Raw genomic sequence first — 21,387 nt, 5'->3', positions numbered from 1 at the left:
TGTTGAGCTAAAAAAAAAAAAAAAATGGTAGTAGGCAGGCAGGCTCGAACCCGTACCGCGAATGGGGAAAAGAATGTGGAAAAAAAAAAGGAAAGTGTGACGTGTTTGTTGTTGCATCAATTGCCAAACCAGAAGTGACGTAAGTTTAAATCAATGCTAGACAATCGAAAAGAGGGGATGACTTCCGAGAATATCGACAAAAAAAGTGACCCTCCCGTAGAAAAGTGCCCAGTTGAGGGTGTAGGAATGAATGTTTTTGACTAATTTTTCGATATTTTTCGTCTGAGCTTCAAAACATGTGAAAATCCGTTGCCTCTGTCGAAAGTTTTATGCGGACATACAAACATGCATACATACATTTAAACAGACAGAAACTGGAATCCATATTAAATAGAGAAATAGTCAACCACCTCAGCAGGAATAACCTTCTTAGTGACACACAATATGGTTTCCGCTTTGCAAGATCTACCGCAGATGTGCTGACGGTTATATCCCACAGGATTAGTGAATCTCTTGACAAAGGCTTCCTTTCTAGGGCAATTGCTCTTGACATATCAAAGGTTCGACAAGGTATGGCATAAGGGTCTACTTCACAAGATTTCCAGCTACGGTATAACTGGAAATGTTTTCTCAATCATTAAATCATTTCTCTCCGATAGGCTCATAAGAGTAGTGGTAGATGGACAAAAATCGGAGGCCTGCAATATAAATGCTGGAGTCCCTCAAGAGTTAATCCTGGGCCCAACTTTCTTCCTGATCTACATCAATGACCTCCCTTAACACATACTTAAATCATTCGTTGACATCTATGCTGATGACACCACCATCTACGGCAACACTTCAAAGGCTGTAAATGACAAAGTTCTCTCGGATTCTCTCTCCTCTGATCTCGAGCGCGTGGTTCAGTGGGGGAAGATGTGGCTGGTTACCTTTAATGCATCCAAAACCAAACTCCTATCCTTACATCATCAACGCTCTGATCCCCAGCTGGCATCAATTGTGATGGATGGCTCTCGTCTGGGTGAGGCCCCGTGTTTTGACAAGCTTCTGGGTTTGACCTTTACTCCTCATCTGAAATGGAACACGTACATCAAGTCTGTTGCCAAGGTCGCTGGAAAGATGGTGGGATCCTTCTACCGCTCCAGAAGATATCTCACTACTGATGCAATTCTCTATCTATATAAAAGCCAAGTACGTCCAAGGATGGAATACTGTTGCCATATCTGGGCAGGAGCGGCCAAAAACAGCCTATCATGCCTTGACAGAGTACAAAATAGACTTCGTGGCTTAGTGGAGGATGCCCCTTTTCTCTACCCTGCAACCTCTCTCCCACAGAAGAGACGTTGTGAGCCTATCCTTGTTTTATCGTTATTTTCATGGCAGGTGCTCGTCTGAACTCCAATCTCTGGTCCCCCCTCGCCAATCTTTCACAAAAAACACCCGTCTAGCTGAATCCACTGTGAAAAATTTCCCCCACTATATCTGTGCCTAAATCAAAACGCGGATTCCATGAACAAAGCTTCTTTCTTAGAACTGCATGCCTGTGGAACTGTTCCGTCTGCCTGCTTCTCTCGGGACTACAACTTGGATGTCTTCAAGTCCAATGTTAACAAATTCCTAATGAACCGCCCCCTTAAGTAAACACTTCATCAAATCTCCACACTAACGTAATGTACTTGCAATAACCCTTATCCCTGAGTGGCTTCCGGGCCTTGATAAGTGGTGATCACTGAACCCTTTAGGCAAAGTTGAAAGTTAAAGTGTGAAAAAAAAAAAAAAAAAAAAAACATGCAACGTTAACGATTGGGCCATCGTGAAATACTAACGGAAACACGTTTGAATTTATTTATTTAAGTATTGAAAACAGAATTGAAACGTGGCCGCAATAAAAGTTAACTCTGCTTCTTCTATTAGACCTCATTATTCATTAGAAGTCACGCAGTTAACTTTTGCTGCGGGGCAGTTTTTGGGTTTGTTTACCCAACTTTGACTGTTTTTTTTCCCCAAGATGTTGGAGAGGGGAAAACCAGCTCCCCATTGTCCAGATTGAATAGCAAATGTCTGATGTATGGAGTTTGGCCCCACATTGATCAAAGCCGATTACTTCTGGACGTTTCCCAGTGCGAATGCCGGGAACAGCACCTTAGCTTTGAATTAGTTTCGGTTTTATACAAAAAAGCTGAATGAACACAAGACGGGCTGAAATAGCAATAATTTTGTAAAAATCAATGTAAATAAATCTAGAGGCGACCCACATTCCCAAATCCTAGATATTATTATCTAGGGGGTATATAAACAGTTCTAAGCGATAGTACCCCCCCCTCCCGGGAGCGTCGGCAAAAAAAGCCTTTGCGAGACATACATAAAATGATCACACATATTTTGCCTTTTATATATATACTAGCAGGGATACCCGGTGTTGCCCGGGTGTTTGGAGGTGTGTAAAAAAAAATACAAAAAACGGGTGTTTGAAGATGTAAAAGAAAAAAAAAAGTTTTAGTATAAAGGTAGGCTTGAGCCCCAAACCTTTGACGCGGAGGTGAAAGGAAATGGAAAATAACCCTACGACCTAACCATCTCGACCACGGGAACAGATGAATTGGTAAATGTGTTAAGTTGATGTTTACAAAGCGAAATTAGCAGGTGCGAGGACGTCAAGTCGCGTGATGTTTGACCAAGTTTTGGGCTGGAAGCCAGTTTCTGTTTTCCCCGCTACGCGGCGACAAAAAATATCTCGAAAATAGCTTGTAAAAGTCAGGTAAATTAAAGATAGCTGCGACCAGAGTTCCTTAGTCGTAGATATTATTATTTAGACAACATATAAAAAGTTTTAAGAAGGAGCAAGACATATAGAAAAAGTGTTTGATAAGTCGTTCCCTGTAAGTAATCCAATTTACCAAATTTCCACTGCTAACAATTCAAGTCCAATGTAAACAAGTTCTTGATAAGTCGTTCCCTATAAGTAATCCAATTTACCAAATTTCCACTACTAACAATTACTACGACATTGTCCGATTGACCACTGTACACTTATCGACCCTTATCCTCGAGTGGCCTCTGTGCATTGATAAGTGGTGACTCCCTTGTAAAAAAAAAAGCTATTAATAATTTTCCAAAAATTAAAAGTTTCTATCTTTTGTGACTATGTGTTTTCTGGTTATTTAGGTCTTCTTCTGGTTGCGAGTATTTCACTCTTACAATGATTTCTGGAATCTATAAATGTTTGCCTATCTGTGTTATGTAGTAGGTCGAACACAAGAAAGTGTTGAGCTATCCATTTATCTACCTATTTCTGAATCTATCCGTCTGGATCTATCTAACTGGAGAGATAGACAGGAGATGAATATGTAGAATATTGAAAAAAAACTGTCAAAATATGACAAAGCTAAATCATAGACAAGTTTACCGGAAGATCTGGTCAGCTGTATGTTACATGGATCAGGTTAACTGAAGATCAAAGAGAGTTGGAATTTGGACATTGAGCAGAGCAAATGGTTTAACAGGTTCTCCCTCCCCCCTTCACTGGGCAGGGAGCTGACGTGTGTGAAAATAGAGACCTAGAATTCACCACGCATTTTCAATTGTTCTGTGATCGACAAGAATATTGATAAAAACTGTTAAAATACGACAAAACAGATCAGAGATAAGTTTAGCGGAAGCATCTACTCAGCTGACAGGATTTATGTGAGTTATATAGACCAGGTTAACTGGACATAGAGTTGAAATTTGGATGTTGAACAGAGCGGACGGTTTAACAGGTCACCCCCCCCCCCCGCCTTTTCACGAGGGTGAGAGCTGACGTGTCTCAGAATGGAGACCTAGAATTAACCACGCAAGCAAAGATATTCACTTTCCATCCTTCTGCGATAGACACCTGGAAAGTGGATAAAAACTTTATAAAACAAACCTGCGTTCTTGAACAAGATGAATTCCAAGCGGATAAGATCAACGATGCATGAAGGTATGTCCAAAACACATTTATCACACACACGAACAATTAGATATAAATATATCATAAATAATGTTTGGTTGGTTGTTTTTGTTTCACAGCATATCAACACTTCAGATTATTTAATGCCGAATCCAGTGATTTTGAAGAACAATTTTTTTAATAGAGTATATTTCATTTTTTCAAGTCTGTTTCTATTTAACCCACAGTTGGGACCCTAACAGGTACTACCAGTCCGGGTCAGAGTGGACCTGGGAGCAATAGCAATTAAAGAGTGGCTCCACACTCCCCAAAGCCCCCAAGCTGGGGTCTCACCATCGGATATAGTTTAAGGTCAGATCCAGGACCATCATAAATAGACTGCAACACACAACAAGCTAGGGTTCACATAGTGAAGAATCACCAACAATAGACAGTTACATGGATACACATCAGGATGAACCCTTCGTCCCAAGTGCACATATCGACATATGGTGCTAAGGTACAAAATGACATAACACCATCGTATAACATCTGTACTTGATTCATCATGGACGAACTGGTGAAATGCCAGCTTCTTTGGCACAAATGGCAACTGTACAATTTGAAGTGAACCATTGGGGGTGAGTGGGGCTTACTATAATACTTCCACGTGTGAACATGTGCTTCAATGTCTGCTTTGCATCTTTCGGGTGTCTAATTTGCACACTGTTCAGCAGTAAGAGAGAAGATATTTGTTCATGGGGTATCTCTGATGTGTTCTTTGTTGGTTTCCCAGAAAAAAGGTGATTGGCGCAGGGAAATTCGGGAGGGAGTTGTCTGTTGATTCTAAGGTAAAGTTGGAGGTGAATCGCCGGCCAAACAGTGCCGCCTTCTCGGTTGTCGTGCATGCAACGTTCTGGTTGTAAGATAGTGTAGGAATTACCGATTTCCTTTTATTCACTACTAGCAGGGGGGAGGGGATACCCGGCGTTGCCCGAGTGTTTGGAGGTGTGTGTGTGTGGTTTTGGGTAAATCAAAACTCCGGGGGGGGGGGGGGGGGGAATAAAAAGAAAATGTTTGGTAGCTGAGTATGAGGATCGAACCCGAACCCTTGAGGCAAAGTTGGAAATTAAAGTGTGGAAAAAAAAAAAAAAAAAAAAAATGCAATGTTAACCACTGGGCCACCGCGACATACTAATGGAAACACGTTTGAATTTATTTAATTACTTAGAATTGGCAGGTGCACGTTTTAATGACTTAATGAGGTCAACTTTGACTGCGGGGTAGTATTTCATTTACTGTGGGAATGCTATTTTTATTTTTATTTTCATTTTCCCAAGATGTTGGGGGAGGGAAACCAGCTCCCAGCAGTTGTCTGATATAAGGAAAATATTTCCACATTAATCAAATCTGATTGCTTTCGGACATTTCCGGCGATCGCGACCGGGAAAAATAACGCCAGAATTAGTGTCGCTTTTATTATACGAAAAAGCCTAATCCACATGCGGCGAGCGAAAAATGTTGAATATTTATCTTTTTGAAGTCGAGCAAATTAAATAGACAACTCGGAGATATTATGATTCATATGTGATATAAAAAGTTTTAAGAAGTTGTGAGCCGACCGACCGCTTCTCGGAAAAAAGCCTTTCTTGGACATACCCAAAAAGCGAACATACATACACACATCTTCGCTTTTATATATATAGATTATAGATTTTCCAGTTCCTATCTTCTGCAATTCTATGGTTATTTTGACTGTGGTTATAAAATAATTTCTAGCATCTATAATCTTTTGCCTATTTGTGTTTTTCTTTGTTTTTGTTTTTTTACATAGGCATCACCACTTATAAAGACCAAGAGGCCACTCGAGGATAAGGGTTAAGAGTGTACAGTAGACGACTAGACAATATAGTAATCGTTAGTAATGAAAATTTGGTAAATTTGTAAACTTATATGGAACGGCTCATCAAAAACTTGTTTACATTAGACTTGAAGACAACGATATTGTAGTCAGCGGGAAAGCAGGAAAACGGAAGACAATTCCACAGGCTTTGTTCATGGAATCTACGTTTAGGTTTAGGCACAGATAAAGAGTGGGGGGAACTTGTTGATAGTATTTTCTGCTAGATAGGTGTTGTGAAAGTTTGACGAGGGGGGAAACATAGATTGGAGCTCAGTCAAGCACTTGCCATGAAAATAACGATAAAGCAAAGACAAACTTGCAACATCTCTTCTGTGAGAAAGAGGTTGCAGGGAAGAGAAAAGGACATCTCCTACGAGGCTACAAAGTCTATTTTGAACTCTGTCAAGGCAGGATAAGTCCTTTCTAACAGCTCCTGCCCAAATGTGGCAACAGCAGTCCATCCTTGGACATACCTGGCTCTTATATAGATAGAGAATTGCATCAGCAGTGAGATATCTACTGGATGTTTGACTTATGACTAATGTTATGACAACAGCATATTCTTTTCATTGTTTTGACTCTCGAGTGTGTATCTGTTGATATCCCATATTTTTATATAGAGTGATGTGGTTCTCGGTTGATTAACTGTGTCTAAATGTGTCAAAGCAATGAAAAGAGTATGCTGTTGTCATAGAAACCGGTGGAATGCATGATGTCTTTGTGCAATGGCAGCTGTACAATCTGTAGTGAACCATGGGGGTGAATGGGGGTTGCTATAATGCTTCCATGCGCGTCAATGTCTTGTTCGCATACTGTTCAGCAGGAAGAGAAAAGATATTGGTCCATGGGGTGGGTTATCTCTACCGTGCTAGAAAGCTATTAACGCCCGAAAGTATCCTATACGTCTATAAGGCCACCATTCGCCCATGTATGGAGTATTGTTGTCATATTTGGGCTGGTGCATCTGCCACTAGTCTCTTGCTCCTAGACAAGGTTCAAAAGAGAGCCGCCAATCTGATAGGTCCTGAACTGACATCTAAGCTTCAGCCTCTGTCCCATCGACGAAATGTTGCATCCCTCTGCCTGTTCTACAAGTACTTTAGCGGTGAATGCTCTGACGAACTGCAAGCACTTGTGCCCCCTCTACGTAAATACACCCGACAAACCCGACAAGCAGCTAAATCCCACCCCTTCACAGCAGAGATCCCTAGATGCAAGAAAGCCTTCTACTTTAGTAGTTTCTTCCCCAGAACAGCTAGACTTTGGAATTCCCTTCCAGGTCCCTGCTTCCCAACTGTACTGACATGCAGAAGTTCAAGTGCAACGTGAACCGACATCTTGCTGCCCAACTCCCTACACAGTACCCCTGATGCTTATGTCCCTGATAGTAACCTCCTACAACAAAGTGGCAATGTGCCTTGTTTAGGGTGAAAATGTAATTAAAAAAAAAAAAAAATCTCTGATGGCTTCCCAATCAGCCTTTTTGTAGTTTTTGAGCAACGGCTTGAGGTTGAGATTTAAAGGTGATGTCTGCTGATTGTCACAAGGTGTTCTGCGTTTCCAAGTGGACTATTCGTATTAGTCACACAATCCTTCGGTACTGTGGTAAGAAATAAGTCTAGAAGTGACGTTTGCTGATCTTTACAATCTGGGAGGCGTGTCGACAACATGACTGTCTGTGTTAGAAAATAAACTACAGAGAAAATACGAGTACAGTGCCCAGCTGCATCTGTGTAAGTAGAGGAGCCAAGCCAATTATCATCGTGTATATTAAAGTCATGTTATCACATATTTCGTCTGAGCTCCAATCTATGCCCTCCCACCTCACGAAACCTCCACAAGAAACACTCGTCTAGCTGAAAACACTATCAGTAATTTCTCCCACTCTTTATCTGTGCCTAAACCCAAACGCAGATTCCATGAACAAAACATCTTTCTTAGAACTGCACGCCTGTGGAACTCTCTTCTGCTTGCCTGCTTTCCAGCTGACTACAATATGGTCGTCTTAAAGTCCAATGTAAACAAGTTCTTTATGAGCCGTTCCCATTAAGTAATCCAATTTTATCTTTTATATTATACACTTCTAACGATTACTATGATATTAACCCTCTGACCACTGTACACGCTGTAAACCTTTATCTTCTAGTGGCTTCTGGGGCTTGATAAGTGGTTACGTCTATGTAAAACACATGCACTTGGGTATTAGTATCTAAAGAGAGTGCTGCATCTATACTATACTCTGAGAGAGATGGTCGATTAGGGTACAGTCCTGATTCGAGGGAGAACAGTAGAAAAAATATAAGTAACTAATGTAATATTGAAAGCCTCGTCGAAAGTGCACGAAGGCCTGATCATCTGATATGAAACTTTGCCCTCTATTAAAATATTTTAACTGGGGCCCGTGGCACAGTTGATAGAGACGTTGGGTTAGGGTTAGACTGCAAGTATATATTATTTTAATTGGGGCCCGTGGCATAAGTTGATAGAGACGTTAGGTTAGGGTTAGATTGCAAGTATATATTATTTTAATTGGGGCCCGTGGCACAGTTGATAGAGACGTTGGGTTAGGGTTAGACTGCAAGTATATATTATTTTAATTGGAGCCCGTGGCGCAGTTGATAGAGACATTGGGTTAGGGTTAGACTGCAAGTATATATTATTTTAATTGGGGCCCGTGGCACAGTTGATAGAGACGTTGGGTTAGGGTTAGACTGCAAGTATATATTATTTTAATTGGAGCCCGTGGCACAGTCGATAGAGACGTTGGGTTAGGGTTAGGGTTAGACTGCAAGTATATATTATTTTAATTGGAGCCCGTGGCACAGTTGATAGAGACGTTGGGTTAGGGTTAGACTGCAAGTATATATTATTTTAATTGGGGCCCGTGGCACAGTTGATAGAGACGTTGGGTTAGGGTTAGACTGCAAGTATATATTATTTTAATTGGAGCCCGTGGCACAGTTGATAGAGACGTTGGGTTAGGGTTAGGGTTAGACTGCAAGTATATATTATTTTAATTGGAGCCCGTGGCACAGTTGATAGAGACGTTGGGTTAGGGTTAGACTGCAAGTATATATTATTTTAATTGGGGCCCGTGGCACAGTTGATAGAGACGTTGGGTTAGGGTTAGACTGCAAGTATATATTATTTTAATTGGAGCCCGTGGCACAGTTGATAGAGACGTTGGGTTAGGGTTTGGGTTAGACTGCAAGTATATATTATTTTAATTGGAGCCCGTGGCACAGTTGATAGAGACGTTGGGTTAGGGTTAGACTGCAAGTATATATTATTTTAATTGGGGCCCGTGGCACAGTTGATAGAGACGTTGGGTTAGGGTTAGACTGCAAGTATATATTATTTTAATTGGAGCCCGTGGCACAGTTGATAGAGACGTTGGGTTAGGGTTAGGGTTAGACTGCAAGTATATATTATTTTAATTGGAGCCCGTGGCACAGTTGATAGAGACGTTGGGTTAGGGTTAGACTGCAAGTATATATTATTTTAATTGGGGCCCGTGGTACAGTTGATAGAGACGTTGGGTTAGGGTTAGGGTTAGACTGCAAGTATATATTATTTTAATTGGAGCCCGTGGCACAGTTGATAGAGACGTTGGGTTAGGGTTAGACTGCAAGTATATATTATTTTAATTGGAGCCCGTGGCACAGTTGATAGAGACGTTGGGTTAGGGTTAGACTGCAAGTATATATTATTTTAATTGGGGCCCGTGGCACAGTTGATAGAGACGTTGGGTTAGGGTTAGACTGCAAGTATATATTATTTTAATTGGAGCCCGTGGCACAGTCGATAGAGACGTTGGGTTAGGGTTAGGGTTAGACTGCAAGTATATATTATTTTAATTGGAGCCCGTGGCACAGTTGATAGAGACGTTGGGTTAGGGTTAGACTGCAAGTATATATTATTTTAATTGGGGCCCGTGGCACAGTTGATAGAGACGTTGGGTTAGGGTTAGACTGCAAGTATATATTATTTTAATTGGAGCCCGTGGCACAGTTGATAGAGACGTTGGGTTAGGGTTAGGGTTAGACTGCAAGTATATATTATTTTAATTGGAGCCCGTGGCACAGTTGATAGAGACGTTGGGTTAGGGTTAGACTGCAAGTATATATTATTTTAATTGGGGCCCGTGGTACAGTTGATAGAGACGTTGGGTTAGGGTTAGGGTTAGACTGCAAGTATATATTATTTTAATTGGAGCCCGTGGCACAGTTGATAGAGACGTTGGGTTAGGGTTAGACTGCAAGTATATATTATTTTAATTGGAGCCCGTGGCACAGTTGATAGAGACGTTGGGTTAGGGTTAGACTGCAAGTATATATTATTTTAATTGGGGCCCGTGGCACAGTTGATAGAGACGTTGGGTTAGGGTTAGACTGCAAGTATATATTATTTTAATTGGAGCCCGTGGCACAGTCGATAGAGACGTTGGGTTAGGGTTAGGGTTAGACTGCAAGTATATATTATTTTAATTGGAGCCCGTGGCACAGTTGATAGAGACGTTGGGTTAGGGTTAGACTGCAAGTATATATTATTTTAATTGGGGCCCGTGGCACAGTTGATAGAGACGTTGGGTTAGGGTTAGACTGCAAGTATATATTATTTTAATTGGAGCCCGTGGCACAGTTGATAGAGACGTTGGGTTAGGGTTAGGGTTAGACTGCAAGTATATATTATTTTAATTGGAGCCCGTGGCACAGTTGATAGAGACGTTGGGTTAGGGTTAGACTGCAAGTATATATTATTTTAATTGGGGCCCGTGGTACAGTTGATAGAGACGTTGGGTTAGGGTTAGGGTTAGACTGCAAGTATATATTATTTTAATTGGAGCCCGTGGCACAGTTGATAGAGACGTTGGGTTAGGGTTAGACTGCAAGTATATATTATTTTAATTGGAGCCCGTGGCACAGTTGATAGAGACGTTGGGTTAGGGTTAGACTGCAAGTATATATTATTTTAATTGGGGCCCGTGGCACAGTTGATAGAGACGTTGGGTTAGGGTTAGACTGCAAGTATATATTATTTTAATTGGAGCCCGTGGCACAGTCGATAGAGACGTTGGGTTAGGGTTAGGGTTAGACTGCAAGTATATATTATTTTAATTGGAGCCCGTGGCACAGTTGATAGAGACGTTGGGTTAGGGTTAGACTGCAAGTATATATTATTTTAATTGGAGCCCGTGGCACAGTTGATAGAGACGTTGGGTTAGGGTTAGGGTTAGACTGCAAGTATATATTATTTTAATTGGAGCCCGTGGCACAGTTGATAGAGACGTTGGGTTAGGGTTAGACTGCAAGTATATATTATTTTAATTGGGGCCCGTGGTACAGTTGATAGAGACGTTGGGTTAGGGTTAGACTGCAAGTATATATTATTTTAATTGGGGCCCGTGGTACAGTTGATAGAGACGTTGGGTTAGGGTTAGACTGCAAGTATATATTATTTTAATTGGGGCCCGTGGTACAGTTGATAGAGACGTTGGGTTAGGGTTAGACTGCAAGTATATATTATTTTAATTGGGGCCCGTGGTACAGTTGATAGAGACGTTGGGTTAGGGTTAGACTGCAAGTATATATTATTTTAATTGGGGCCCGTGGTACAGTTGATAGAGACGTTGGGTTAGGGTTAGGGTTAGACTGCAAGTATATATTATTTTAATTGGAGCCCGTGGCACAGTTGATAGAGACGTTGGGTTAGGGTTAGACTGCAAGTATATATTATTTTAATTGGAGCCCGTGGCACAGTTGATAGAGACGTTGGGTTAGGGTTAGGGTTAGACTGCAAGTATATATTATTTTAATTGGAGCCCGTGGCACAGTTGATAGAGACGTTGGGTTAGGGTTAGACTGCAAGTATATATTATTTTAATTGGGGCCCGTGGTACAGTTGATAGAGACGTTGGGTTAGGGTTAGACTGCAAGTATATATTATTTTAATTGGGGCCCGTGGTACAGTTGATAGAGACGTTGGGTTAGGGTTAGACTGCAAGTATATATTATTTTAATTGGGGCCCGTGGTACAGTTGATAGAGACGTTGGGTTAGGGTTAGACTGCAAGTATATATTATTTTAATTGGGGCCCGTGGTACAGTTGATAGAGACGTTGGGTTAGGGTTAGACTGCAAGTATATATTATTTTAATTGGGGCCCGTGGTACAGTTGATAGAGACGTTGGGTTAGGGTTAGACTGCAAGTATATATTATTTTAATTGGGGCCCGTGGTACAGTTGATAGAGACGTTGGGTTAGGGTTAGACTGCAAGTATATATTATTTTAATTGGAGCCCGTGGCACAGTTGATAGAGACGTTGGGTTAGGGTTAGGGTTAGACTGCAAGTATATATTATTTTAATTGGGGCCCGTGGTACAGTTGATAGAGACGTTGGGTTAGGGTTAGACTGCAAGTATATATTATTTTAATTGGGGCCCGTGGTACAGTTGATAGAGACGTTGGGTTAGGGTTAGGGTTAGACTGCAAGTATATATTATTTTAATTGGAGCCCGTGGCACAGTTGATAGAGACGTTGGGTTAGGGTTAGACTGCAAGTATATATTATTTTAATTGGAGCCCGTGGCACAGTTGATAGAGACGTTGGGTTAGGGTTAGGGTTAGACTGCAAGTATATATTATTTTAATTGGAGCCCGTGGCACAGTTGATAGAGACGTTGGGTTAGGGTTAGACTGCAAGTATATATTATTTTAATTGGGGCCCGTGGTACAGTTGATAGAGACGTTGGGTTAGGGTTAGACTGCAAGTATATATTATTTTAATTGGGGCCCGTGGTACAGTTGATAGAGACGTTGGGTTAGGGTTAGACTGCAAGTATATATTATTTTAATTGGGGCCCGTGGTACAGTTGATAGAGACGTTGGGTTAGGGTTAGACTGCAAGTATATATTATTTTAATTGGGGCCCGTGGTACAGTTGATAGAGACGTTGGGTTAGGGTTAGACTGCAAGTATATATTATTTTAATTGGGGCCCGTGGTACAGTTGATAGAGACGTTGGGTTAGGGTTAGACTGCAAGTATATATTATTTTAATTGGGGCCCGTGGTACAGTTGATAGAGACGTTGGGTTAGGGTTAGACTGCAAGTATATATTATTTTAATTGGGGCCCGTGGTACAGTTGATAGAGACGTTGGGTTAGGGTTAGACTGCAAGTATATATTATTTTAATTGGGGCCCGTGGTACAGTTGATAGAGACGTTGGGTTAGGGTTAGACTGCAAGTATATATTATTTTAATTGGGGCCCGTGGTACAGTTGATAGAGACGTTGGGTTAGGGTTAGACTGCAAGTATATATTATTTTAATTGGGGCCCGTGGCACAGTTGATAGAGACGTTGGGTTAGGGTTAGACTGCAAGTATATATTATTTTAATTGGAGCCCGTGGCACAGTTGATAGAGACGTTGGGTTAGGGTTAGGGTTAGACTGCAAGTATATATTATTTTAATTGGAGCCCGTGGCACAGTTGATAGAGACGTTGGGTTAGGGTTAGACTGCAAGTATATATTATTTTAATTGGGGCCCGTGGTACAGTTGATAGAGACGTTAGGTTAGGGTTAGGGTTAGACTGCAAGTATATATTATTTTAATTGGAGCCCGTGGCACAGTTGATAGAGACGTTGGGTTAGGGTTAGGGTTAGACTGCAAGTATATATTATTTTAATTGGAGCCCGTGGCGCAGTTGATAGAGACGTTGGGTTAGGGTTAGACTGCAAGTATATATTATTTTAATTGGGGCCCGTGGTACAGTTGATAGAGACGTTAGGTTAGGGTTAGGGTTAGACTGCAAGTATATATTATTTTAATTGGGGCCCGTGGTACAGTTGATAGAGACGTTAGGTTAGGGTTAGGGTTAGACTGCAAGTATATATTATTTTAATTGGAGCCCGTGGCACAGTTGATAGAGACGTTGGGTTAGGGTTAGGGTTAGACTGCAAGTATATATTATTTTAATTGGAGCCCGTGGCACAGTTGATAGAGACGTTGGGTTAGGGTTAGACTGCAAGTATATATTATTTTAATTGGGGCCCGTGGTACAGTTGATAGAGACGTTAGGTTAGGGTTAGGGTTAGACTGCAAGTATATATTATTTTAATTGGAGCCCGTGGCACAGTTGATAGAGACGTTGGGTTAGGGTTAGGGTTAGACTGCAAGTATATATTATTTTAATTGGAGCCCGTGGCGCAGTTGATAGAGACGTTGGGTTAGGGTTAGACTGCAAGTATATATTATTTTAATTGGGGCCCGTGGTACAGTTGATAGAGACGTTAGGTTAGGGTTAGGGTTAGACTGCAAGTATATTATTTTAATTGGAGCCCGTGGCACAGTTGATAGAGACGTTGGGTTAAGGTTAGGGTTAGACTGCAAGTATATATTATTTTAATTGGAGCCCGTGGCACAGTTGATAGAGACGTTGGGTTAGGGTTAGACTGCAAGTATATATTATTTTAATTGGGGCCCGTGGCGCAGTTGATAGAGACGTTGGGTTAGGGATAGACTGCAAGTATATATTATTTTAATTGGAGCCCGTGGCGCAGTTGATAGAGACGTTGAATCTCTACGTTTCCAGATGCGAATCGTCTGAAGATAGCGGCTTCAATCCTACCCAAGAGGCTTACTTGGCTTAAAACGTGGTGAGATGACAACAACTATGGATGGCAGTGATTGCTGAGAATGCAGTCAGGAGATTCGAAGTTCCTATCCGTCGTGGTTACAAAGGGAGTGTGCTTTGAAAAGTTGTAACTGGTTTCTATATAATTTTGTTCTTGGGTGCGTCGCAGGCTAATAAAAACACTCCATTTTGGGGACTATTTTACCATATTTGTCCAAAATTTTCTGCGTATGTCTATTTAGAAGTTTTGCATCGTACTGAACTCAAATTTATAAATATTAAGGCTTTTGGGGCTAAATTGGAGGAGGGGGGGCAGCAAATGATGGACTTAGTTATCTCTTTTTTAGCATGCTGCAGAACTCAAATTTACATATGCTAAGGCCTAAAACTGCACCGTTTGTTCATTTTCACCAGGATTTGACATCCTCTGGGGACTTTGAGGGCTAAAGGGGAGGGGGGGGGCAAATGCTGAACTCACGGGGGACCATTACTTAAGCAAATATAATGTTTAACATTTAAAAAGTTCCTTTAAATAAATATATATTCCAAGATAAACGGCTTTTAGTTAAGAAGAAATTAAAATTTAATTTTCAAAGCATATTTTAAGTTGAATGTCTCTTTGAGTAAATGTGGTATTATGGTGACCTCAACGATTCTAGCTAAAAGATAGGATAGAAAGAATAAGAGAAACAAAGGGTGATAAACAACACTCAAATTTGATGGCATTTGAAGTTCCTGCGTGTATCTGTAAGAGTCCTTATAGCAGGGAGAAAACTGTCCTGTCATGTAAACGTCAGAGGGAATTGAGGAGTGTACAGTTTCACTTAATGCTAAGATATCTAGGTTTTTTCTGTTTTTTTTTACATAGGCATCACCACTTATCAAGGCCCAGGGGCCACTCGAGGATAAGGGTTAAAGAAGTGTCCCGTAGTCAATTGGACAATATAGTAATTGTCAGTAATGGAAATTCAGTAAAATTTGTTAACTTAAGGGGAACGGCTTATCAAGAACTTGTTTACATTGGACTGTAAGTTTTACTATGAAAAAAGACTCCATCATCTAGGTTACTTCTAGAACCCACAGCAAATTGGTTTTGTTAAGGTGGTTGTCTCGTTTGATTGTGATTTTTATTTTTGTTTAGGATGTCATCTATATATATATAAAAGCGAAAATGTATGTATGTATGTACGCTTTTCCTCGATGTCCACAAAAGGCTTCTTTCAAAGAAGCGCTTGCTCGGTTCACAACTTCTTAAAACTTTTTATATCATCTATAAATTGTAATATCTCCGAGTTATCCACGGAGCTCGCCTGTCTATTTAATTTTATTGACTTTCAAACGTTAATTATTCGACATTTCCCGCATCGGCACGCATTACATTCAGTTTTCGGTATAAAAAAAAGCGAAACTCGACTCTAATCACAGGCCGAAAGCCAGTTGTCTCAAGAGAGCTAAGTAACGTTTGTTCAACGTCGACTTTGTCACATCAGACTGTAGCTTTCATTTCGCTCCTCCTAATAAACAGAGAGCGGGTTTTTAAAAACAAACAAACCGATTTATTCACCTCATTCAAAACTGTCCCGCACAAAATGCTTACTGCTGAATACCTATCGCCGTCACGTCAATCAAAAACACGCACGTTTTTTTTAACACTTTACTATTTTCCAACTGCGCGTCGTGAAGGCTTTGTTTTTTTTTCACGGGCACCTGTTTTTTTTTCACATACCCCGAAAAACACCCGGGCAACGCCGGGTACCCCTCGCTAGTCTATATATATAAAAGCGAAAATGTATGTGTGTATGTATGTACGCTTTTTGTGTATGTCTTCAAAAGGCTTTTTCCAGCGGATTCTCAAGGCCGTCGCTCATTTTTAAAACTTTTTATATCACGTCTAAATGATAATATCTATGACTTAACAACGGTGGTCGCCTCTCTATTTAATTTCCCCGATTCTGAAACGTTTATTATTCGACATTTTTGGATCTGCACATGTTGCATTCGTTTTTCGGTATAAAAAAAAAGTGAAACTCGATTTGAAATACTGGCCCACGCCCAGTTGTCTCTAGAAAGCTATGTAACGTTTGGTCAATGTCGGCTTCGTCATATCAGACGGTTGCTTTCATTTCGAGACAAGAAACTCCCCCTAATAAACAGGGAGCTGTTTTTTTCCAAAGTTAGTTAAAAAAAAAAAAAACCGGTTTATTGACCTCATTAAAAACTGTCCCGCAGAAAATGTTAACTGCTGAATAGCTATTGCGTACCATCGCCGCATGTGCATTAAGCTTTTTTGTATAAAAAAACAGACTCGCATTAAATAAAACACTGTCCCGCACTCAAAGTTCACGTCAATAACTCGTCAAAAACGGGCAACTGTGGGTTTTTTTTTTTTACACTTTACTATTTTCCAACTGCACGTCAAGGCTTCGTTTTTTTTTTTTAACAACCAACGATTTTTCTTTTTATTTACCCAAAACCCCACACACTTCCAAACAACCGGGCAACGCCGGGTACCCCCACTAGTCTAGTATATAAAAGTGAAAATGTGTGTTAGCGTGTGCGCATTTTTTTGCATGTCCGGCAAAGACGTTTTTCTTGGGTGGGGGGTACCAGGTCTCGGAACTTTTTATATACTCCCTAGTTCATAACATCTACGATTTGCGAATGGACGTCGTGTCTCTTTTATTTGAGCGACGTTTATTTTATAAAATTCCCGCTATTTTGTCTTCTCGCATGTTTGTTTGTGTTTTTCGTATAAATAAAGCAAAAGTAATTGAAGAAAATTGCGTTTCCCTGGCACTCTTCGTCCAGAAAGCAATAAGCTTTGATCAATGTGGGGAAAACCCGTCATATCAGACAACTGCTATTCATTTCGACACTCCTCATTTTTATGGCGAGGTGGGTTTCTCCAACATCTTGGGGAAAACAAACAAATACGCAGAAAGCTTCAAGCTAAACTGGCTTGCAGCCAAAGTTAAGAGCATGATGTTTACGCACATGTGTGAACTAATTCACTAAACATTTTAATTGTTTAATTTCAACGATTCTCACTTCCTCTGCCCTCTTAGCATCACGGTAACATATAACCTTTTCTTTCACTTTCTTTTCCGCCTTCACCTCAAGGTTTCGGGTTCAAGCCCACCTGCTAGTCTATATATATAAAAGAGAAAAGTGGTGGGGGGGGGTCTCGAGAGGGTTACTATTTTATACAACTTTTTATATACGATTTCGAACGGACGTCGTGTCTACATTTATTTTCATCGACTTTTATAAAATTCACGATATTCCATCCTCTCGCATGTTTGTTGGTCTTTTTTGTATAAATAAAGCGAAACTCATCGAAGCAAAGGCGTCAGCAACCTTTTGTGCGGGGACGTCTTGAAAGCAATTGGCTTTGATCAATGTCAAGGAAACCCTTCACATCAGACAATTGCTATTCATTTGAGAGTTCCCCCTTTTTCAGGGGAGCTTGGTTTCCCCCAATATTATGTGGAAACAAATAAATGAAACAGCAGAAAGCTGAACTGGTCTTCAGCCAACCTTCATTTCTGCACCTGCATATTTACATAGCAAGTCAACTTTTTGATTGACATTGCTTAATCAAATCTTTAACTCAACTGCTACTTAGCGGCCTGACCGACTGCCTCTGATTACTCACAGGCTGGAATATATGTACTTTTGACTAAAAATTAGTGTTGTGATGATTAATCGGAATCAGAAATCAGAAAAATCGACAAATTTGAGAGTATCGGAATTGGTATTGGAAAAATCAATGCCTATTTTCTGATGCCAAAACGATTCTTTTAAATCGTCATTTTTATTTTGTTTAAAGAAAAATCGGGTTTGTATTACTGTACACATAGATTCGAAAAAAGTTGTCAAAAAACAAATATATAACAAATAAATGTTATCAAAGGCAAGATAAGTTACTTTTCTACCAAACTGGATATATTTTTCGTGTTTTTATTCAATGTAACATGTTTATTCAGCTCGAAAACCATACAGTGTTTACCGATGTATTGGAACATTCAAGAAGGCGTCTGATTCTCTCTTTAACACGGTAAGTTTGGGAAAAGGTGTTATAAATAAAAAACCGGATAAAATACTGTTAAAAACCTGCTCAATATATGTTACCGTGACATATGTTGACATATATTCGGCGGGTTTTTAATAGTATTTTGTATAGTGTTTTATTTATAACACCTTTTCCCAAACTTACCGTGTTACAAACCCGAAAAATCTTCCATTGCTTGCAACAAATGATAAAATAAATATTTATTGATTTTAAAGCTAAAATCTTCATATCATCCTCTGCAAGTGTAAATTCACTTTTAGGAAAATATCTGCATATTTAACATTTTTTTTTTTTTTTTTTTTTTTTTTACAGAAATCGGGGAAAATAAAAACTCTACAGTTAAATATTAAGAGATTTATAAAGAATCGGAATCGGTAATTGTATCGAAATCGGGAATTTAGTATGGAATTGAGAAAAATATTGGAATCGTCCCATCACTACTAGAAATCTTAGATTCTGATCTTTCTCAGTGGTCACCATTCAACCACCCAGTAACCGATTACATGCGGTATACACTAGAAATAACAGTTAGGGTTCACTTAAAAGGGTTTATCAGTAGCCTATCTGAAGTAGGTTAGTTTAAGCATGACTCCCTAATTTACTTTAATTTTAAAACTAGTCCTTTACTTTTCCATGTTTAAGCTTAACCATTTTGCTTTTCATGTTATCATTTTTCTATTGTAATATATTTTTTTTATTTATTTTTTTTTTTTTACATAGGCGTCACCACTTATCAAGGCCGATAGGCCACTCAAGGATAAGGGTTAAAGAGTGTAGAGTAGTCAAAAGGACAATATAGTAATCGATAGTAATGGAAGTTCGGTAAATTTGTTAACTTAAGTGGAACGGCTCATCAGAAACTTGTTCACGTTGGACTTGAAGACAGCCATATTATAGACAGCTGTAAAGCAGGAAAACGGAAGACAATTCCACAGGCGTGCAGTTCTAAGAAAGAAGCTTTGATCATGAAATCTATGTTTAGGTTTAGGCACAGATAAAGAGTGGGGAAAATTATTGATAATGTTTTCAGCTAGTCTAGTGTTTCTTGTGAAAGTTTGGCGAGGGGGGACCATAGATTGAAGCTCAGTCGAACACTTTCCATGAAAATAACGATAAAGCAGAGACAAACTCGCAACATCTCTTCTGTGAGATAGAGGTTGCAGCGAAGAGAAAAGGACATCTCCCACCAGGCCACGAAGTCTATTTTGAACCCTATCAAGGCAGGACAAGTCTTTTCTAGCAGCTCCTACCCATATGTGGCAACAGTACTCCATCCTTAGACGTATCTGGCTCTTATATAGATAGAGAATTGCATCAGCAGTGAGATATCTACTGGATCAATAGAAGGATCCAACCATTTTTCCAGCGGCCTTGGCAACAGATTTGATGTACGTATTCTATTTAAGATCAGGAGTAAAGGTCAAGCCCAGAAGCCTGTCAAAACTTGAGGCCTATTATATATATATATATATTATTATTATTATTCTCATGAATTCCTTTATCTTGTTACTAAAAAAAATGCCTCTTTATTGCTGTTGAGCTTAATTCAGTTAATCTCGAAGTATCAAATACGAAGACAACACTTGATATTCAATTCAGTTTTAACAATATACGACTACATTACATAAACTTATTCCTGCATTTTGAATTAAACATAAAAACCCAAACTGCTTTCCTCATGTAAATGTATATCCTTGCCTTATTCTCTTATCTTTTTATTAAAACTTTTCTTATTACTTTTATATCTTGTGACATGAAAATCCTTCAGCACAAAAAGACAATCAACAATTTGTATTGTTTGGATTCTTCGAACTACTGTTCACAGCGTTTCCGTCAATGTAACCTCCAATTTTCTGCAAGTATTTTATCGAACCCAGGACGGAATTTTGAACAGAACCCTGTATTTATTTCCCAGGCGTAGTATGCTCTCGTCCTATCGGCCATGACTGGATAGAGGTCCTAAGTAATTCGCAACTGTATTTTTTTTTTCGGTCGCCCACGCTGAGAATTGAACCTTCAACCTTCAGGAGAATATCACTCTTACAATTGACTTTTTTCTAACTAGCATGCGTACCCGGCGTTGCCCGGGTGTGGGGAGGTGGTATAGTAAGGCTAGTGAACAGCTAACTTCCTCAAAAAAAAAAAAAACAAATAAATAAATTAAAAAAATAAATAAATAAATAACAAAAAATAAATAAATAAAAAATTAATAAAAAATAAATAAAAAATTAATAAAAAAATAAATAAAAAATTAATAAAAATAAATAAATAAATAGTAAATAAATAAATAAAAAACATAAAAAAATTAAAAAAATAAAAAGATCAAAAAATAAATCAATAAAAAATAAATCAATAAAAAATAAATTAAAAAATAATAAAAAATTAGCCGCAGTAGCCAGGCTTGAACCTGTAACACCAAAGAGGAAAAGGAGGTCAAAAAAGCAAACGTGTCAGTTGTCTCACCCACGAGGCACTTGTGACATCACAGGCCTTAATAATAAAGTCTTTTAAATGTACGTTAAGATCGCTAGGCGTGAATGACTTGCAAAAAATGTTGACGCAAAACTGATCCCCTCCTTGCAAAAAACGGCCCAATTAGCCAGCACAGAATTAATTTTTTTGTCCAATTTTTACATATTTGCCATCCGAGAGATCTTTCTTTCTAATGATACCAATTTTGTCAATGTTCGTTGCGCGTGTCAAAATGTTTTGGCAGATATACAAACACACATTTTGTCTTTTATATATTAGACTAGCGGGGAGTACCTGGCACTGCCCGGGTGGAGGATATTGACATATAGCATGAAGCAATGTTTTAGGCAGATATGCAAACATACATACATATATTTAAAGAGACAGGGAGATTG

The 21,387-nt window shown here is 39.5% G+C and overlaps 1 protein-coding gene across 1 annotated transcript in view; it reads right to left on the bottom strand.

Annotated features, from left to right (window-relative positions):
• Nucleotides 1-21,387, bottom strand: part of LOC145270567 (syntaxin-like) — a 619,650-nt gene that overhangs the window by 319,453 nt on the left and 278,810 nt on the right. The window lies entirely within an intron of this gene.

The sequence above is a fragment of the Euprymna scolopes genome, chromosome 46 (assembly GCF_053919585.1).
Source record: "Euprymna scolopes isolate OS-2025 chromosome 46, ASM5391958v1, whole genome shotgun sequence".
Lineage (NCBI taxonomy): Eukaryota > Metazoa > Mollusca > Cephalopoda > Sepiida > Sepiolidae > Euprymna > Euprymna scolopes.
The sequence above is the reverse complement of the archived record's forward strand: the minus strand, read 5'-3'. Positions and strand labels throughout refer to the sequence as shown.